Here is an 18,655-nt window from a genome sequence, read left to right as displayed (position 1 = left end):
CATGTACAGGGAGCGGGTTGTTATGATGGAATAACAATCTGCTTCATTGTTCATTATCCCTCTTATTGTACAGCTACCTACCAAAGATTAGTTTGGCTAAAGACTTGATCATAGCGGCCCTGGGTAAACAATATCATTTGGTACTCTGTGGCTGACGTTAGTGAGGGCCAACATATGCAAGGACTAAAGTTCTTCTGCACTTTGACAGATTTGCATTAATTGTATATTAATACATACTTTCATAATTCATTTTTGTTTAGTGTCAATCGCATGGGGTGGGATCTTACTGTCAGCCATTGCTTGCTTTTAAAAGGAGTTAATCGTATAGTCGTCTGCTCTGTGATGCCAGGTAAGGAAATCACGCTTTGTAAAATGCATGAGAATTGTTGTCTGTGACGCCAGAGTGAAACCTGACTCTGTGAGTCAGGTTTGATTACCTGCAGCGAGAGATTACCACAGATCGCACCGCTACAAGAAGCACTACATGACAGAGGTATACAAATCAAAACAACAGGTGACAGATCACAGTACCCACTGCCTCACTGAGCAACAAAATCACATCGTTTAAAATAGACTGTCTGACGCTACCCTGCTGATATATGTGACAGTGGCTTGACTTACTAGCTGTAGCTTTCTGAATACATTGACTCACGTGATGTACAAAGTATCCTTCTTGTGCACTTGGGTTGTCTATTCTTTCTCTTTCAAATATTACATATAAATATTATCAAATATTAAATAAATCAAATCACAATGAGCTCCAGCTTTATAGGCTGCACCAATAAAATGTTACATACATTAATAACAGTTAGATAATGGAAGCAGAATTTAGATTAGTATAGTTTGATGCTTCTGTACTTTTTGCTTCTTAGTGTAAGGTTATTTCTGCACTGTGGTAAATACTATTGGGCTCCTTTAAAGATCTGAGTTCTTCTTCCACTGTCACTTATCTATATCTTCTTAAAAACATAGTCTTTTGCCCTCTGTCTTTACATACAGTTGTAGACAAAAAAAAAAAAACAAACTGATTAAAAATCCTCCTGGGTCTCCATGTGGGACCCAACAGCAGCTCCAGATGCCGTTAGATAGTCTGTTTGGATCCCCCGACGGTTCGGGCAACACATAATCCTTGGATCATTTACTGTACAAAAAGTAATTAAATTCAGTCTTTAAAAATCTGATTTACTTAGTTTTAAACACAACTTTTGTCTGTTTCATCTCTCTGTGTCTGTATTTATCGTGCAGGTATCAGGTGGTGTTTATGGTTGACTACAATCATATATGTATCGTCAGTAACGTAACAGCCTGCTGTAGTCTGTAGGGCTGTCAATTCTTATTCTTAACTCCAACCTTTATTTCAAACTTTATTGCAATGTTATCCCCAAACAACTCCTAAACTGAGATACACAGATGAAACCCAATGCCCATTTGGTAAATGTAAGGTCAAAGGCAGAAACCCCTAGAAACAATTAACTGTACAGACTTGAGACAGAATCCCATTACTAGGTAGTGAGAAAAGTGAAGCCAAAAAGTTGATAAATTAGAGCAGTATGAGAATGATGTGGCCATTGACAACATAGTGAAAGAAGACCAGAGTCCGGTAAAAAAACAGTAGATCTTTGTTCCAACCCTCACCTATGGCCATGAGCTATGAGTAGTGTCAGAAAGAATAAGATCGAGGATACAAGCAGCCGAAATGAGTTTCCTCCAGAGGGTGGCTGGGCTCAGCCTCAGAAATGTGTGAGGAACATTCGGGGGGAGCTCGGAGAAGAAGCCGCTACTCCTTCTCAACGAAAGTAGCCAGTTGATTACGGACTCTGATTAGGATGCGTCCTGGACGCCAAACTGGGAGGAGACCATGGGGTAGACCCAGAGTTCTCTGGAGGGATAATATGTATGTATATATGTTTCCCCCTCTGGCCTGGGAACGCCTCAGAATCCCCCAGGAGGAGCTGGAAAACGCTGTTGGGGAGAGGGAAGTCTGGGTTGACTTGCTGCCACAAGAAATTGCATGGATGGATGGAAGATGTAATAAAATCATGGCAATGGAGAAAATAACAGATTTTGAAGATGTGTTCACTGGTACTGGCTGTTTAGATGGTGAATAGTGCATAGTAATACACAAAAAAATACCACCAGTGTAATTTCCAAAACACAGAGTCCCGTTTGCTATGATAGCATGTCTATGGGAGGAACTCAGGGATCTTCAGAAAGGAGAGATGATTGCGCCAGTGGAACCTAGCATGGACTGGACTGGTTCACGATGTCTAACTGATAATATCCAACCAGTCCTCTGAATTATTAAAACATGACTTTAGCACACTCCTGGACTCCCTCTGGGTCCTTGCTAAACAGGTTTTTATCAGCTGACCCATCCCTTCTATCAATCCCGGCGTGGGTTGTTTTAACCACACGCTGACTCTCCATACTGAGACATCTCTCTCGTTTTTTGTAAAAAATTCCCCAGATTCAAGCAAACATTGCCCCTCCAAATTTTTCCCATGACTGTGTCCTGTCCGTATCCTAAATTGCACACATTGTCTCTTATGAAACCCTCATCCAGTCAACTGGATATCATACCTATCAAACTGTTTAGAAAAGTCATGGGGAAAATAGGCCCTACTTTACTTTATATAAGAGCCCATATTATGCCCTGTGCCCTGTATGTACCTACTTTTGTACGTTCACAATAACTAAAGTCAGAAAAAAGTGTCTGTTTTCATGTACTGCTCCTCCTTGCTCCCTCTACGCTCTGAGTCTGTCAGCTACACTCTGTTGAGCCCACACTGTTAGACCCCACGTGGGCCAAGTCTGCTCTGATTGGTCTGCAGATCCGCTCTGTCGTTATTGGTCAGTTGCTCAGCACGCGTCTCGGAAATTTCAACATGAGGTGCAGGGCTTGCCATAATGAGCCAATGGACTTAGATCAGTGATCTCACACTGACAATGACGTCGCACTGACACATTTTTATCGAGGGGGGCTAGAACCGAGCGTTACATGCAGCTAATGCTACAGCTAACAGGAGGAGGTAGGAGAAGCCGCGTTTACATGCACAGGACACATGGAAAACACACTAAAGAGCATATAAAACCAGATAAAGCATAATATGGACCCTTTAATAAGATCAGCCAACTCCAATTCCTCAGTATCCATTTCACCATCTGAGTAAGCACTTGCGGCAGAACCAAGGGGCAACCTCCGGTCTCGAAAAATGAAGCCAATGCGGAAGTACAAAAAACTGCAGTTCCTCGAGGTTCCGCTTGAGGCTGGCTGCAGAAGCGCCGGAAGTGCCATAAGCCCACAGCCAAAAAAAGCCTGTTTTTACCACAGGAATTCACATGTTTACAGCCTGGTTCAAAAAACGAGATATATCTGATAAGTTGACGGCCCCTTCTCCTCACTGTGGGGGGGGGGGGATTTTTTTTTATAACTTGTCGGATTTTATTCTATTAAGGAAAACGACTATGCCCATATAAGGGTTGTGTCAGATTTGATTGACAGCTCTGCGCGCTGCATCTGTCTGTCAGGTCAGCAGGTCAGGAGGCTAGCAGCTTGATCCGTCTGATTTCTCCTCTTTTTTACTTCGTTTGGAGAGTTTGTTTAACACATATCTGACAACATACACGGCTTGCTGTGCGGTTAACAGACCATCCAAGAAGTTGATGCTTCAGTTTTTTTCGGTAAGTGATATAGTAGTGTTATATTTACTGCTTACTCATGTGTCGGTATTTATATTTACGGACCTAGCTTGTTTAGCGTTAGCTTGTAAACCAGTCGGCTAACTGTACTCAGTGTAGTCCATTATTTACAGTCAATGGTTTAGAAATGTTTGTTGTTAAGATGTTGAAAATAATGAGTTTGTGTGATGTTAGAAGCTAAAGGTTCAACTCGGTGGTTAACAGCAGACTGTAAATATGGTTATCTGACGTTATGATGAATGTTATACTCCACGTAAATGTCGACATTAAAAAACAAACTTTGTGTAGTAATTATCCGTCAGTAACATAAACTGAACTCAACTGAATCTAATATGCTGTGTAGGTTATAGAGGATGACATTAACATTACATGGTTGATGTAGTGTCTTAAGATTTGTGCAAACTGTTACCAAATGTATTTTTTTTTTACTTTGTGTGAGTTCAGTGAAAATTTAATATGGTTATTAATATAGTTCTTAATCATTACAGATGCTCTTACGCAGAATATAGCAGTAGAAATATAAAATATAAATAACATATGGAATGAAAATAAGATATAAAGCAATTAGTACAAGAAATAGTTTGAAGAATACAGCCATGTACTGAGCTCATGTTAATAATAAATGAGTTACTGTATGTTCTGTACTAAAGCACAGAGAGTTGGGACCTGTTAATGATTTAAATAATTCAGGTTATATTTGTTTCATGTTAACATGAAGTACTATCCACAATAAACTGCTCAATTTTTCCTCCAAAATCTGAGACAATTTGATGTGGAATATCATTTATAAATGTGCTCTTACACACAGATGAATACAGAAAAATAGATGAGAACAAAAAAATGATTTAATGAATAACTGCTATTTTCTCTCTTTCTTTGCCATCCTGAAGACCCCGCACTAAAAGTCCATGTTCTCCTGGATCCATGTCACATGCTCAAGCTTCTTCAGAATGACATTTCAACAGTCGAAGTTCTGGTGAGAGAAGATGGCCAGCAGATAAGACGGCAGTACATCAACGAGCTCCACAAGCTTCAGGAGGAGGAGGAGGGTTTGCACCTTGGAAGACTGTATTCATGCTGTTCAAATAAAAATAGATCTCCTCCAAACAACTTGCAATCAAAACCATTTTCTTCCCATTTAAAACCCTTTGTCCAGTTTAGATGGGAGAAGTTGATATTATGTGATATTGATCTGGGAAGACTACATTTCTAAATCATTTTTAACTGTTTTTATTCACAAGTTATTGATCTTATTTACTCTCGGTGTATCTTGATAGAAGAATGGGGCTGTGTTTAAGGGCAAATTTTTGCAATGACTCTGTTCCATCCCACTTTCAGAAATGAACTACATTAGTATTTGGTAAAATAAAATGTCAAAAGAATAAAAAGTTGTGTAAAAGTAGACTTCCTTCCCTTAGCTGTTGAGCTGAGCATTAATGCACATTTTAGTCTTGTCATTTCAAATCTGAAATGTATACTCATAAGTAGACATAAAGGAGTGCATTTATATAGACATATTTATTTAATCTGAAAAACCACATTCAAAAGAGTCTGTTTTTACAGCAGAGATAAAACATGTTTACAGCTTGGTACAAAACAAACAAATAGGTCTGATTAGCTCATGTCTCGATCGACACACACTGTACGGGGGTCCTTTGATTTGATGAAGGATAAGAGTTATTCACAATAAGGCGTGTAGCTGACCAGCTTGACAGGCAGGTGCGGTGTAACGGTTTGTCAAGAGGTTTAAAACCTGCCTCAGCTCTCAGCCTGTGGGTGACATCACTCAGGCCATCCAGGGGAGACCTCCCTCGCAGCGAGCTGTTGAAGAGAAGCAACCGAAGTCCACCCTAGAAGAACCAACAAATGCAGATGTTGTTGAGGCTCAGGTTTCTTCCTCTGTCTCTGCAGCTCTCTGGGCACCTCGACGGACAAGTCACCAATAATCCACACTGTGTCTATAGGAGAAATACAAAGGTGTTCAATTAATGCCTCAGATAAGACAAAATGTACAGTTAACTACATGTGACAGCTCAGGGTGTTTTTTTGTTATTAGCCACATCTGCAGGAATAATATTGAACAAGGTAGCTGCAACTCATAATAATAGATGCCAGTCTTAAATACTATTTTTTCTAATACTTAAAGTTTTTGGTGTGAAGCTGACACTGTCCACAGACTCCATGACTTCACGGGGTTCTATAGAAAACAAATATCTTATAATAAATACTAAATATTTATTTTTCAATTGTCATGTTCACCCACATCACTGTTGACATCAGTAAATATAAGACACAGACATTCCTCTTTTTGTCAGAACAGTAACATGAACTGTATGCTTTGTAATATTGATTTCTTCTGGATGTCTCAAATATTTATTTACAGTTTATGGATAAAACTTTACTCATGTATTGTTCTTCTAACACTGACAAAGTCTAACTTCTCTGACAAATAACTAATAACCATAATTGTATATTTTAAAAAGTGAAGTTTTAAGACTTTAATTAAATATTTGGGTTGAATATAATTTGTTTTAACTGTGTTGTAGAAAAGTTAAATGTTAACTTACTGTTTATAGAGTTTTCTCAGGACGAGCAGGAATAGGGGATGATAGCAGCCTAGCCGTTAGCTATGCTGTGAAGTGGACTGCTAACGTCAAGCTGAATGGGCGGAGCTAAGTCCCGCCGGTCCCGCCTTACTGCTGTTGCTAGGTTGATCCGAAGTTAGGTTGAGACTGCAAATCCAATATGGATGCGGCCGTCGATTGGACTCATTTGCTGCCTATGTAACAGATAGGTCAGGGTTCGTCCAGTAATATTTACAGTCTATGGGCAGAACCTGTTCTAAGCATGGCTCTAGTTGGCTGCTAAAAGTTTAAGCAAACTTGTTGAATATATTCATAAATCACTGACAGCTATAGTTCTGATGAGTTTGATTCAAACCTGTAGTTCTGATGTTTAATTTAAATGTGTAGTTTAGATCAATTCAATTCAGTTAGGCCCTGTTCACACTTGACTTTTTTTTCATCTGCCAGCACCTTTTTTACATACAAGCCTATGAAAAATGGAAAAAGTATGACGCATTTTTAAAAAGCGCTGCGCCCAACGCCTTTTTCAGTTGAATTATTTCAACTTTTCAGAAAAGCACTGGGTGACGTCAAGCGTCTTTCTGAAAGCTGACCAATCAGGACGAGTAGTAACCTATGTCCCTAGTTACCGGTAGTGATGTGTAGTTCGTGAACGAGTCGTTCAAAACGAACAAATCATCTGGGTGAACGAACTGAACTGAATCACTTACTGAAAAGAGTTGTTCATTTCTCAACTTCAGTTGCGCTCTCCTCTCTCCCGTCTCGTGTCTCTCTCTCTCCAGACCGTAAGAGTCACTCAAAGCCCGCCCTCCCTCCTCTCCTCAGTCAGTACAGTGTGTGTGTGTGTGTGTGTGTGTGTGTGTGTGTGTGTGACTGAGGCTGGTGACTCACAGTCTCGCTCGTTCACGTTCAGTCAGTGTTTCGTTTCAACCATCACAAGCATCAGATAATGTTTTTAATTCCCTTCTGAAGAGAAAATCCTCTTATCTACAGATATAACCCTCTAACAGACACACTTTGAATTCACCAAAGAAGATACACATTCACAGAAGTTATTGTGATGGTACTGAGAGGAAGAGAGTGACTCGGAGCTCCGACATGAATCACTGACTGACTGAGAGGAAGAGCGGATCTCTCGTTCAGTGAACGTACTGAACAGAACGGTCGGGGAAAATAAATGTGATTGTTTTAGCAGCTTTCAGTTTGCAAACTGTAACTTTATCCAACTAAATTCTCAGCTCATTGGTTTATTATTCACCACCGGCTGTTCTCAGTACGATCGCGAGCAGAACTAAACGTTCGGCCGTGTTTCAGTTTATTAAATTCTGATTCACAGACAGAGCTGCTGAGAAGTACTGAACGATTCGGTGAACGAATCTTTTGAACGAATCACTTTACTGAACTGATTCTACTGATTCAGTACACTGAAAAGAACTGCTTTTCCCATCACTAGTTACCGGTGCCCAAAGAGATGTCAAGCACCCAATAACAGCGAACTTCCACCAAATATGTGTGCATTGCGTGTCCGCTCCGGTCCGTGCACCCTCATCCGTCAACACCCACCGGCTGCGTTCTCAGTCTGCAGCACGGAGAGCACAGCCAGACAGCAGGACTACGGAGACAAAGGAATTTCTGCGGTAATGTTACAGATTCACTCGTGACACTATTTATATGGCTAGAAACGGCAAAGTCTGTGCCAGTATTACGGTTAAAAGAGTTACCATGTTAACTGGTGACTGTCAGCCAAGTGAGTCTGGTTGTCGTATGTCACGTGTCCTAACGAAAACCTATTTGTTTAGCTTTCATTTAAAAAGTTTAAGTAATTTTGACATTAATAATACAAAAACGGAACAAAGAGGCATTTGTTAGGACACTTTCAGTCGCGTTTGTCTGAAAGTCACAAGTTAACATGGTCACTCTTTTAACCGTAACACCAGAACGTCACTTCAGCGATATTGCTGATAAATAGAGGAGAATTCCTCTTCTTACACCGCTGTAGGATGAAATTCTACAAACAACCAGACAGCTCTATGTATTATTGATCGGTCTGGGTCGATAATGCTGCTGTTTGAGAAGTGAAGGACAAGACATTCCTCATCATTCAAGCATCTGTGAGTGTTAATTAGCTAACATTAGCTAGTTAGCGTTAGCTGTCCTCTTTTCTGTTTTTTTTCTTAGATTAAATTCTGTAGAAGCAAAACTCTGGCTCGTCTCCTCGTCGGTTTGTGTATCATATTAAACAACATCTGTATTTCATTTGAAAAATAAAAAAATAAAACAGATAAAAACATGTAGGGGGCCACTGAGACCAGAAACTTCTCAGTAGTACAGTGGTAGAGAGCCTTTCTTGCCCTCCAGGTGGGTGGGTCCATAAGTGTGTGATATCGCGTGAAAGCTATGAATCCTCTGCTCAAAAGAAATACTCACAATCCGGTATCAATCCACTATTTTCCATCTCCACGATAAATGTGTTATCACCGGTGTTGGGCAAGTTACTGAAAATAAGTTAGTAGTTACAGTTACTAGTCACTGCAGTCACTAAAGCCTGGCTCACACTGTGTGATTTTTCCCCAATTTTATAAAAATCGGGATGGCATGTCAGCTCACACTGTACGACTGAATCGTTTATGACTGAATCGTTTACAACGCCCGACCAGACCTTGAGATTTATGTGCTCACACTGTACGTCGGGCACAACCGGAGAGTTGACACTTGTATCATCCCCGATGATCGCTGGGCAGATGGGGGACGTTAAAGATTTGCTCTTTGTACCGCTCACACTACAAGATAATCTGAGTAGATTATCGGTTCAGAGCAGCCTTGAGTCGGGAGCGACCCTGCGATTGTCGGGAAGGAAGAATCGTATGGAGCCAGGACAGTGACAGCTAAATGTTGGCATCGGAAATAACATTTGGCATTGAAACACTTATTTTAAACATTTGTATTGGCACTGAAAAAAGTTTCAAAAGAGAACAAAGAACATGAATTAAAAAATATTTTATTTTATTTTGATAGCTTTTGTACGGAGCCCTGGAGGTGATATGGATGTTTGTTTTTTTAACTTGCGCGTGCAAGTTAAGTAAGTCGCACGAGCGAGTTGAGTAAGTGACGCTCCCGAGAGGGGTCTGGCTGAAGACCTCCACTGAGACACCACTACTGTCAGGACCGGACATGACGTAGTTTGTTGTAGCAGTTACGCTTGGAGACAACGATAGCGTTAATAGTCTGTATGCAACACAACGTGCATTTGTTCACCTCTTGATAGTTTTAATATCTTTAGACTTTTATCAAACATATAACCGAATGTGACACATACGATGTATTTGCTGTTTTAAAACTAGTTGAGCGAACGAGAGCTAGTGTGTTATCGGCTTTATTAAACGTTTGGTAGAGAGATTCTGTAGGGGAGGTTAGGTATTTGTGGTTTAAAAAAGGATCAAAGTTTGTAATACAGGGGTAAAGTGTTAACGTTGTTCAAGCGGTTCAGAGAAAATATTCACTGAAATGTGCAGTTTGAACAGCATTGAAAGACGTTACTGATTGAATCTTGTTTAATCTGAACTTCGTGTACCAAGTGGAAATGACTTGTAACAGTTTTTCTGGCTGAAAGCCTGCACAACATGCTGCAGTCTGTATCACTGATCCCTGTGACCTAAATAAACCCACACAACTATCAAAGATGCAGATTCACCTGGAAGTTTGGTGTGTGCCTACAATATATTTGTGTGTGTATTATTAATTGATAGTCACTGCCATTTTTTGTTGCTTGATTTGTTTACATATATGCCAATAATAATCATAATAATAATCGTAATTGTAAAGCACATTTAAAAACCCAAGTTTACAAAGTGCTTTGAAAACTAAGAAAAGTAAATCAAACAAACAGGTAACTTAAAAAGTAACAGGCAGGTCAGTTTCACTCTTCTATTTCACCATGGGGTCTTTAAATTAACCTATTGTAGTTAATTAAAGTTAGGGGAGCACATTATTTCCATGAGAACCCCCAATGTGCGGTTAATGTTAAGACTGCCATTTTTTGAGCTATAATAGTCCTTGATGATTTAACCCTATAATGCCGTGGGTTATTCGATACAAACATTTCTGAGACCTATTGCATCCCCATATGGTGCAAAACTTTGCTCAAAACCCCTTTGTATACAATCTGCTACTTGTCTTCTGCCCCCTGGGGTATACCTTTTGCACTACAATAATTCTGACATATCACACGGTACAATCCAAAATGGCCGAATCTCATTAGCCCCCAGCTGGTTGTGTCAAGGAGAAGCATATTGCTTTTTTGAAGACTTTATGGTGAGATTTTCTTTTAAATATTTACTAATATCTTAAAATGAGCACTTACTCTGTTGAAGCAACTTATAATTACTTCATTTTTTGCATTTTAGTTTATAGAGAAAACGTACAGAAAATGTTTGTATCACATTTGATACAGCAGGTAAAAAAGTGGAATTAAGTGGTAAATCCCTAAAATAAATTTTCTTGGTTCAATATGCATTATTCCTACCATAGTGCATAATACAATGTTTTGATGAATAAATTACACAAATTACAGATTGAAATTTGGTGTTTAGAACAAATAATTGGACTCAAAATTGATAAACCTATGTTTTAGATGGCTAAAAATAATTACTGTTTGGAAAATATCCTGGCCTTCCTCGATAGCAATTTGAGTAACATAGGGGACATTCTCACTCACCACTTTGCAAAACAAAAGGAAAAGAGATTAGCAGTTTATAAAAAATAAAAGATGCAGATGTTATAGATGGGCAAGGAAAAAGGCGTTTTGTAATTGTTATTGCCAGAGTTTCGTGTACTGCCTGGTTATCACATTGCAAAATAAAAGAAAAGGATTGAAAAAAGAGTTTGCCTGACGTGATAATCTCTTGTTTTTATTCATGTTTTTATTTTTAAAGCTAAAAAATCCTCTCCTTTTTAGGGGAGGGGAGTAACTAGAGCCTCTGTAGGGTGACAGTTGGCTTGAAAAAGAAGTGTAGACAAGAAGTGGTAGGATTTCATGCTTTTATGCGTCTCACCCAAAAGGGATGTTCTTTCTATGGAGTATTCAAACAAGCAATGTGCCTTTTTGCTATTAATTTCTCTCATATAACCCTTTCCTCTCTTTTTTCCAAAGATCAGTGCCTGGTGAACAGAGTGTCCAGGATGTGAGGGTAGACCAGTGCCTGATGGGAGGGTGGTGAACAGAGTGTCCAGGATGTGATGCATCCCTCATGATGTTTGAGGCCTGGCAGGGTCAAAATAAAGTTGAACAGAACTTTGTATAATTTATTCTACTTGTTTGTTGTCCCTCTTTTGAAACACTTAATAATTAACTTTGAGAACACACAGATGAGTTTGAACACATACTGGAGTTCATGTATTTTTAAATGAGCCCCCTCATTGACACAGTAAGGTGGTCCAATGGTACAAGGTAAGAAAATAGCCTAATAAGAGAAATAGAGCAAAATATTAAATGATGCCGAGGATTAAAAATATCAAATATAAATGCATAAGGTAAGCTAAAACTATAATGACAAATAAAAGTTAAACTATATTCAGAGATTCCAGACAATAGTACCGTACAGTCTAAGAGTTAAATGATCACTTTATGAAGGAGTGCAGGAGAACTTCCTGTTGTGAAATATGTCAACAGAATGAAACATGGAAAATTGGCCTATTATACATATTAGGATGTCAGAAAGTGAAGAGACTTTGTGAGAAATTGTATAACAATGCCTGCCTTCCATATATGCAAACATTGCTTTAATTATTCATTGGCATTAATCTCTTTTAGTTTTGGAATGCAAGTAGACAAACTTATTTTGTCCTAAAATATGAAAGAAGGCTAATTGCACTTATTTGCTGCACTGTTATATTTTAAGAGGGAATTTTGAATGAGATGAAATGTTTTTCTAAGAAGATAGCCTGTTCCTCAGACTAAATTAGCATTATTTTTCTATGCATTTAATTCACTCTCCTGTTCATCCCTCGTCTTTACTGAATACATCAATAGTAAATAAGATAGGATGTTGAGTAATCCGTTAAATGTATTTATATTCATATAAAAAATGACTAAAGCATTTAAAACGGAATGACTTCCCTATTTTATATTGATTGCATTCCCGTATAATCGTTTGTAAATGAATGAACCGCCAAACCGTCAACCATTGTCACTTATATTGTTCCAGATCTCTCAGATTTCTCACCACAACCACCTTAGCTTGCTCTAGTGGTCCATTTAACTTTAAAAAAAAGTTTTCCATTCCTTGTCCATGTTGCTTGAATCTACTAGGGTTTTCTTTGTTTCAGAAAATCAAACTTACTCAGCGGAGAATTAACAAAAGGAGGAATGAAGAAAATGATGGTTGGATGACAGAACAAAGATGTACCAATAGTGAATCAAGACCACAGGATGGACAGAGCAGAGAGGAAGACTGACAGATGAGACAGAAGGAGAGAGGGATAATGAGGCCAAGGCAGAGGGGTGAGAGGGAGGAGTTGTGCCAGAAAACAGGGCAAATCAAAAGTGGGGAAATTAAAAAGGCAGCAAGAATTGAAAGGATGAAGGAATTAAGGGCAGCTGATAAGAAATGGACAAGGGGACTAATTGAAAGCAAGTGAGGGAGAAAAGTATGGACTTGGGTTGGTGGATGAGGTGTTTGTCAGACAAAGAGAGACGGTGCAGAGAGAAAGAGAGAGCTGGAGTAGCAAAACAAATTAAGAGTGGAGGGAAAAAAGGAACGGGAGGCTGAAAAAGTGACAGAATGAAAGAGTGAAATCAGATGGAAAGGCCTCTCTTGTTCATCCAGGCTGAAAGTTGAATCACAGTTTACAAGCTTCTGGCTTCACACAACTATGTTTTCTGTGTGTGTGTGTGTGTGTGTGTGTGTGTGTGTGTGTGTGTGTGTGTGTGTGTGTGTGTGTGTGTGTGTGTGTGTGTGTGTGTTTGTTTGTGTGTGTGTTTCTCATCAGGCAGTGTTACAGGAACAGAGGCATCAGACCATATGTTTGTATCAGTCAGTCTTGTACTTCACCTGAGTAAATCCACAGATTTCTTGGCTGAAATTGTCTGTTCAAATAATGAAGAAAATATAGCAAGGGACTCACACTGATGTAGAACAGGTTTATTGACAATATGACCTCCCTCTTGCAAGTTTTATTCATGTCATTTCTTAATTATTATTATTTTTTTAATGATCTGTTATCTAGTACAGTGGTTCTCAAACCTTTTAGACTGCGTACCACCTGCAAAAATATTTGGCTCTCCAAGTACCACCATTATGGTAGATGTTAAAATACGTAGGCCTATTTCTACACACATTTTACGCAGAAGGCAAATATATTCATAAAAAGAATATTATTTATTATTGACTGTTGGCAGCCACACTATAGGACTACTAAGGTCTAGCGCTAGAACTGGCACTTAAACTAACACAACTCTGACATTTACCCAAATCAAAAAAAGTGCAGCACAATACAAATGATATACCAACAACCAGTTTGAGAATATTTAATCTCCAGTGTTTCCTACACAAAGACGATACCTGGGCCCAAGTATATTTCCGGCTTGTTCTTATTAATTTTTTTATTTATTCATAAAATTGCTGTGTGAGCACGAGAGTGAGAAAGAGAGAGCGGGTGAGAGAGTGAGCGCGTGAGAGTGCAGGCTCCGTGCAACCAGAGCTTCTGTATTATAAGGCTCTGCGTTCAACATAGCAAAACTCCCTTAAAAAAAATCCTTCTCGACTCCTGCAGAGTGTTAAGACCGCAAAAGAGAGCAGAATCACATCAGCTTCAGAGCAAGAGAGAGAGAGAGAGAGGGTGAGCGACTGTTCGTACACTCTTGTAAATGCATCACAGTGGAAGCTTCTCCTGGCTCTGTTTAAAAAATCTTTATGTACAGCTGCTTGCCGCCGACTCTGTGCTGTACTCCAATAAATAACAGAATATCTGTTAATGTAGGCCTACAGCTGCTTTCTGTTGATTCAGTACTGAACTCCTATAAATAAGGGAATATCGAGTGTAACTTTTCAAAACGTGAGGCGTACTCCTGTTGTTTATGTCTTATGTCTGAGCATAAATTGAGAAGATTAAAGTTGTTTGTTGCAAAAACTGGATTAATTTAGAGGGGAAAACACATTTGATATACTGTAAATGCAACCCAATAGCCAGATAAGATAAGAGTACAACAATAAAAAAAAAATTGGCGTTTTATGTTGAACGTTTTTTTTTTTTTAAATTGTGGAGATTCCTTTGCGTACCACCACAGGGAGCTCGCGTACGTACCATCGTTTGAGAATGACTGATCTAGTCGGTACGTTTGTGTTTGCAACACACAACCCAGGCATTTACAGTAAGGCAGCTGAGGAGTCTCAGGGCGCAAATCCGTACCGTACCTAAGCCCGCTTCACTTCTGAAGTCTGGTTCATTTGACTAGTGAGTGCTCCGATCCTTGCTGAACCACGGTACACTTCCTTGGCCCTGGCACGGTTGGGAGAGGTGTGCTTCGGCACGGTGCAGTTCATGCACAAGCACAAATACGCTGTCACAACGTGGACATGAAATAATCGATCCCTGCCTCCATTATCGAGAAATCATAAAGTGTTATGGCTGTATCTGACTAAAATGACTCAAAATAAGCCACAAAGTCAGTAAGGTAGCGATCATGTTCTCGCTATCATGAAGCTATCATGTGCGCGTCCCTTTAAAAAAATATGTTTTTTAGTCCGCCTGTCTTGAAAGCTAAGCACACTTCATGATCACGTAAAGCCATGCATGTGTTGTATAATGAAGTTGTGTATAGGTTACTGTGCTCAGGCCTGGTTGATCCTGGAACAGTGTGATTGCAGGCCAGTGGGGGAATGGGGAGGGGAGGCAATCGTGCTTTAGCACGGTATGGAGCAACTTTGCCTAGTGTGAATGCGCCCTCAAGGACAAATGTCTGCCAGTGTTAGGCGTCCGTCACGCTGCCAGTTATTATATGTTCATGTACGAGTCGAACAATTACACCAAATAACATGTCAATTTAAAAAAAAAAAGAAAGGTTATTTCAGTTAAGTGAGTTATTGTCATGGTAATTAATAAAGTTCATTTTCATTTCAAGTTTAGTTTTAAGTAAAGTTTTGATGCTATTATAAGGGGTGGATTGTCCTGATTGACACTCCCACTCCCCAATCAGAGGTTTTGGAAGGCACTTAATTTGAAGGACCCTGCATACGAGTGCTCAAATGAAGTTTTAGTGTGTATGGAAAGCATGTGTAGGGGGTGGTTTGAGAATGACCCTGTGGAACCAAATTGCAAGATGTCGGCATCAGTGGCGGCTTGTGAATTGTTCTCCAGTGCGGGGCACAATTACTCACAGGTGGACCAGGATGTATATCTTAGTTTGTTAGCTTGATGGTAACACATCCTTGAAAATGCCATTAACTGGCTATTGTCCAGCTGCAACTGATCAGTACCCACCTTGGAATATTTGGCCTCACCTTTGTCCAAAGAAAGGAGGTGGAGGTACACTGATCTTTTTTTTTTACTATCAATTAAAAATAAAATGTATAAACATGGCAACACAGATGGACCAGGAATTTATGAGATTAACAGAAAACTGGAAAAGCTAAAACAAAAATGTATATCAAAGTTTTCAACTTGATAAACACTCTTAAAGGTCAGTGTGTTTTGCTGATTAAGAAGTCGGTAGTGTAACCACCTGTGATTTTTTTAGGAGCAAAGTGTGAATAGACATGCATCGTTTTATTCAGTGAGCAGGAAAGTTTATGATGCACTTCATTCTGTTGCCCGAGATGTCCTTCTCATAGCCTTGCTGAGCTGATGTGCTCAATTTTCTGTATAATCCAGAAATGGAGCAAAGTGTATTATTAAACCTCATTTCCTATTTCTGTTTAAAAATAACTTATATGTTAATCTATATAAAATAACAACTCTGTTTGGTTAGGGAAAACACTCAGCTGATGAGTGGATGAATGCAGAGAAAGTGTGTGTGCGCGGCTACAACACTCAGCTGATGAGTGGATTAATGCAGAGAAAGTGTGTGTGCTCTGTTGCGGCTTTAATTATTCCAGGACCTCTTTGTACCCCATATTTCATTTATGACCGTTGCAGTCACCTGATGTGGCGTTTGCATTTGCAAATGATCTAATCTGTCATAATGATTCTCACAGAAAAGCACAATGAGGTGTCAGGGAATGATAAATTGGAGAGGGCACAGGGCCCACTATACAAGGGTCGGCACTCCTGCCAGACGCAGCAACCACACAATAGGGGTTTGTAAATGATGCCGGGACAGGAGAGCATGCACTGTGTGGAGGCCCAGATGTCCACTCAAACTCGAAGAACCATTTCTCCTGTAAGGTGAGATGTATGATGAGGGCTTTCAGAGTTACAATCCAATTTATATAAGCAATAAGGGCTCATTACGAAAGTGGACTGAAGCGATAGGAAACATATTTGTTGTAAAATGTGGCTCAGCGTTGTTCATTAAGTGGATCTGTTACTAACATAACTTTGACTCACTCGTTTGGATCGAGCCCTCAAATATTTCATCTATCTTGTCCGATGTTTAAGAGAGTCCTAATGATAGTGTTTAATTTCCAATGTTTCTTGAGGAGTTAAGACACGGATAAATTAGTAAGCAAATCAGAAAGCAAGATACAGCAGCTGTAATTCTTTATTCAAATACCAAAGAATATTGAAGAAAGTGCAATATTTATTCTACTGACGGGAAAATCTGTTCCTGGGTTAAAGTTATCTAATACGGATACCAGTATTGAAAGTGTTTCGGCCTCTGATTCAGCCTATAATGTGATATCAGGTATCTGCAGTATGCCAATCAATGCTCTGATCAGGGGGGCTAATATATAACCTGTTGGCTCCCCCAAAAAAATGTTTTCAGGTAAATATACATGTTTCTGCACAATCACAAAATTGATGGGTGATACTTTATTTTCTTTATATGATCATTAGCATATTTTTAACGAGACCAGGGGTGAAGCAGCAGTTTTTTGGAGTGTTGGGGTAATAAGGGTAGGACATGAGCATCACAACCCCCCGCCTTCCCTAAGATTGATTCTTACTCATTAAAGATAAATTGCAGGCCTATGTATTTCCATTTCTATAAACATTGTTGTAGTATAATGTCTTATGTGTACATAATCTTTTTTCCCAGTATTTCTGTCTCGATACGATCGTTACAAAGCTTCAAACTAACTTATTTTGACTGCTCAGCTCCCTCTGTCTCATTGAAGTGGAGGCCTGTTGAGATTCTCTGTCCTAAAAAGCAGAATTTAGGGGTAAAGGAGGTTGAGATGGTGGAGGAAAAATAGCGTTTTAAAGGTAAAGGCTTTTAAGATCAAACTGTACAAAAAATTTGAAATCTGATGTTGCACAGCTACCAGTGAACCGAATCTCTCCTTGTCTTTTTTTCATTCTTGTTATCTCCAAGATAAGAAGTCAGCTATGTGGGACTGTTTTCTTAATCCCGCTCCCTCCCGCTGGATTTCAAACCATTACTTCCCGCTCCTGCAGTGTGTGCCATCCACTGCTGCCCACTCCCACAACGTGTGTCAAATCCCGCCCGCACCTGACCAAATTCTGACCATTAAGTTAAACATTAAGGATAACAAACGCTGTGTTCAGTTAAAGGACAGATGCAGTGCTGATGTCCGCTTAAATTCACTTTGTCACTGTAGGGCATTATTTCATATTTTGAAAGTAGGAAAGCCGTGTGAGGTGATGTTTTTTTTTGGAGAATCAACTTTCCTACATAAATACATAAGAGGGATCTGTATGATTCTATGATGTGGTTGTGGTTTATTTAAGCAGATGTTAAACCAAAAGGAGAGCACAGGTCACAGCTGTGCTTCAGGTTGTACCACTCTTAGCAGGTTGCTAATACAGACTCAAATCATTTTCATCCTTAGACCAATATTACAGCGTAGACCTTCATTTCAGGAACACACTCGACTGTGTCACTTCTTCTTTGTAGCTACTGTCCAAGTCCTGCATGCCATCACAGACACACTCTGAAGATTAGTGGTGTGCGATATAACGATCTTAGAACGTGAAGGATTTTAACGTGCTGACGAGCTGCCAAAGCAGAGAGATCATAGAACCGGGCTAATGTGTTTATTTTATCATGCTGCAGTTTATGCTCCGACACAGACGCTTTTGTGTCCTTTTTTGCTCCGCAGCGGAGAAAAACTAAAACTTAAGAGTAAGTCTGCAAAAACAACTCCATCCCGGTTATATGCAACTCGAACTGTTCTGATATTTTTCCAAACCGACACGCCGTGAGCAACAGTTAACTTATCCGCATAGTTTGCACAGTTAAGTTTACATCTCGG

At 39.5% G+C, this 18,655-nt stretch overlaps 2 long non-coding RNA genes across 2 annotated transcripts; one reads left to right on the top strand and one right to left on the bottom strand.

The window, feature by feature from the left end:
* Window positions 1-3,181: 3,181 nt before the first annotated feature.
* Window positions 3,182-4,700, top strand: LOC132977333 (uncharacterized). Its single transcript, XR_009673813.1, has 2 exons — window positions 3,182-3,681; window positions 4,590-4,700. It is a non-coding gene; the product is annotated as an uncharacterized LOC132977333 (long non-coding RNA).
* Window positions 4,589-6,534, bottom strand: LOC132977325 (uncharacterized). Its single transcript, XR_009673809.1, has 2 exons — window positions 6,267-6,534; window positions 4,589-5,657 (listed from the first exon to the last, which is right to left on the bottom strand). It is a non-coding gene; the product is annotated as an uncharacterized LOC132977325 (long non-coding RNA).
* Between the last annotated feature and the right edge of the window lie 12,121 nt (window positions 6,535-18,655).

Source organism: Labrus mixtus, chromosome 1 (genome assembly GCF_963584025.1).
Source record: "Labrus mixtus chromosome 1, fLabMix1.1, whole genome shotgun sequence".
Taxonomy (NCBI): domain Eukaryota; kingdom Metazoa; phylum Chordata; class Actinopteri; order Labriformes; family Labridae; genus Labrus; species Labrus mixtus.
This window is presented reverse-complemented; position numbering and strand designations above follow the sequence as displayed.